This window comes from Penaeus vannamei, chromosome 10 (assembly GCF_042767895.1).
Source record: "Penaeus vannamei isolate JL-2024 chromosome 10, ASM4276789v1, whole genome shotgun sequence".
NCBI lineage: Eukaryota > Metazoa > Arthropoda > Malacostraca > Decapoda > Penaeidae > Penaeus > Penaeus vannamei.
In genome coordinates this window covers 21831018-21834160 of record NC_091558.1, presented here as the reverse complement: position 1 = coordinate 21834160, position 3143 = coordinate 21831018, and the positions used below count along the sequence as shown (strand labels likewise).

At 49.5% G+C, this 3143-nt stretch overlaps 1 protein-coding gene across 1 annotated transcript in view; it reads right to left on the bottom strand.

Annotated features, from left to right (window-relative positions):
- The window catches only part of LOC113825637 (transcription factor mef2A), a 64351-nt gene extending 61773 nt beyond the window's left edge, over window positions 1–2578 (bottom strand). The window contains exon 1 of the mRNA XM_070126448.1: window positions 2304–2578. The gene's annotated coding sequence lies outside the window, so the exon portion shown is untranslated. The remainder of the gene's footprint in view (window positions 1–2303) is intronic.
- Between the last annotated feature and the right edge of the window lie 565 nt (window positions 2579–3143).

Genomic DNA, 3143 nt, shown 5'->3' with positions numbered 1-3143 from the left:
TTCCCCTTTTATCCTTCCCCTCGAAAGAGAGGAGAGACAAAAATAATAATAATAACACTAATTACCCATCTCCTTACATATCCCTGAACCCGGAACAATAACCCTAACAAGCGCAATCTGAGGAACGGACTAGCAAGAGTAGAAAATCAATAACTAGTTGTCCTTACGCTGTACAGCTGACTAGCTTGCTGGATCAACACACCCGTCTCGATGTTTAATTAACAGCTAATTGCGTTAAGACTCGAGACTCCTACTCATTACCACCGGCTAATCGACTCGCAAGCTCCGCCCCTCTCCTCCATTCTTGAGCCTTCCGTCATTAACAGAAAATTAACAGTACATTACGCCCTTATTTAATGATCAACTGACGCCACGCTGCCTGCACCAGCAGATGCCTTTCCTAACCACTGGAACAACAGCTGATCGACACTGGAAGCTGTCACTATAAGCTGGTTTCTCTTCCGAGGCAAGAATATAATGACCGGAGGAAAGAGATCCTAAAAAAAATTTAATTAAATTCAAAATAACGTAAATATCGTGGGGTGGGGCATAAACGAAAAAAAGGATATAAAATGAAACTGAAAGACAAAATGAGACGGATTAAAGAACAGACTGCAAGGAAATAATTCACGCGCATACAGACACACACACTTTTAAACTGCCCCGCCCACACCCCCTCACCTCCAACACAGCAATATCCTTATTTTTAACTCCTCAGTCAGCCTCTCATCCCCGCGGAATGAGGGCGATCCAGACAGATGGCTCACACGCAATCCACGCCAAAGAGAGTGACAGCAACAGCGTAACAACGCCCCGTTAACAGGTGGTTTGAACTGGTCTTTGTCATTTGGAACACGAGGGCGGTTGTTCTGCGATGGTGACAGGGGTTCGCGGCGGGGGCTGAACGTAGGATGGGAGGGGAGGGAAGTGTACGTGTGCGTGAAAGTATGTGAGTGGGAGTGTGAGTGTGAATGTGTATGTGTGATTGCGAAAAGACAAACATTTTTGCTAACAAAATGAAGTTGATTGTCACGACAAGTCTGGTGTTGAAGATATTAGGTCATGACACTTGGTGGAAACAGTGTGTGTGTGTGTGGGGGGGGGGGGGGGGGCTCGGAGTGTCAGCGCTTGCCCACAACCGTGGCTTCGTGCGGCCAGTCTTTGCTCACTATTCAGCTGCACTCATACCGAGCGATGGTGTATCATTTGGTACACAGTGGTCGCAGATCATAAAAGTAATGTGCTGTGTGGTACACCGCTGACAAAAAGCCGCTTTAACTATTCAAAAAATAATATGTAGAGTGACTTATCGGCAGTGACAGGTAGTGCCACATGACGGGTGTTAAAACGCGCCAGTGCCAGCACATCACAGCGTCAGAGTGCCTACATAGTTGAGCTAAAATGGAGGAATGTCCGAGCAGTAACAAGAACCTGGCAGCAAGCGAGCCCGTGTGCGTTCGTGTGCGCGTGTGTGTGTGCGAATGCGCGGGCGAGCAAGGTGACACACGTTCGTTCGCGCGTGTGTCTGTGCATCGGGAGCGGCGCGTCCTTGCGGTGGCGACGGCAATTAAGTGTATGGTTGGCGGCGTCACTCTTAACCTTCACGATGACACGACCCGAGCGGCGAGGAGGGAGCGACGGGCGGCGGCGAAGGCGGTGTGTCAAACTGCGTCATTGCCGCCATGCACACTAAAACCCTCCCCCTCCTAACACACAAACTCTATTACTCACTCACACACTCACACACACACACACACACACACACACACACACACACACACACACACACACACACACACACACACACACACCACACACACTCACTCACACAAGACTCACTCACGTTCACTCACTCTCTCACCACCACTCACTCACTCACTCACTCACTCACCACCACTACTTTCTTTCTCACTCCTCACCACTCACCTCCTGCTCCACTCACTCACTCACTCACTCACTCTCTCTCACCATCTCATCTCTCTCTCTCATCTCTCTCTCTCTCTCTCTCTCTCTCTCTCTCTCTCTCTCTCTCTCTCTCTCACACCAGACTCAATCCCGAGGTTACGTAACGCCCTCAACACCACCCACCCCATTCCACCCTACCCACCCACACTCCTACCCACCCACCCGTCCTCTCTCCCGCCCCGCCCCCCTTCGTCACACTGAGCAATCCACTCGCAAAAAGAGAACAAAAGCACAGCACGCACTTGCCTCTCTATTCCTCTGATCACTGATATCCACGATATATAAACACTTTTTTCTGACGGAACAAAGACGCTGTTAATAATATGAATAATAATCACCTCTTATTTTCTGTCTTCTCTTTCTTCCAAGTTCACGGCAATCGATCCTTTTCCCACGAGGGTCGATGGCAAAGGATGCAGAAAAGAATAAAGGAAAGTTTAAACGGTCCGTCTCTCTACGGCTTCTCGGCGCCTGGACAATGTCCCTTCGCCGCGAGCGTTCGATAGGGGTTCAACGTCACACAGGGCGCGCGGCTGTGGCACTGCAACTGCAACGGCACTGCAACACACTCCCGCGGAGCCAACACTCGGATCCTCTCACTTACCTACGGAACTGGTCTCCTTGCTTGCCTTGAAACGGTGCCAGCGCGCCCGGCCCAAACTGTCTTACCGCTCGCACCCGATCCTTGGGAACTTGCTCGTCTGTGCACAAGCACTTTTAATAGAAGGCGAATGCACTGGAACACAGACACACAGCCAGGCAGACAGATACGCAAATATAAATACAAATACGCACAAGCACATACACGTACGCATGCAAAAACAGACACACGCATACAAATATATATATAAGCTCACTTGTTCCCTCGTTTTTCTTAATATCTTATCTCAGTGCCAAGACGTAGAGTACAAAGCCAAAATGCAGGTGTCGAGGGTCGCCTTCTCATTCTTTCTCTCCTTCTTTTTCCCCTTCTCGTTCCTTTAATTCCCTCTTGTTCTCTTTCCTCGTTCTGCTTCTCCTTATCACCACCAGCACCATCATTATCATTAATCATCATCACCATCATCATCACCATCATCGTCGTCGTCGTCGTCCTCATCACCATTATCAACCATCACCAATCTCCATCAGCATCACCACCGCAATTCTCCTCCTCTCCCCTCCCCTCCTCCCTACCG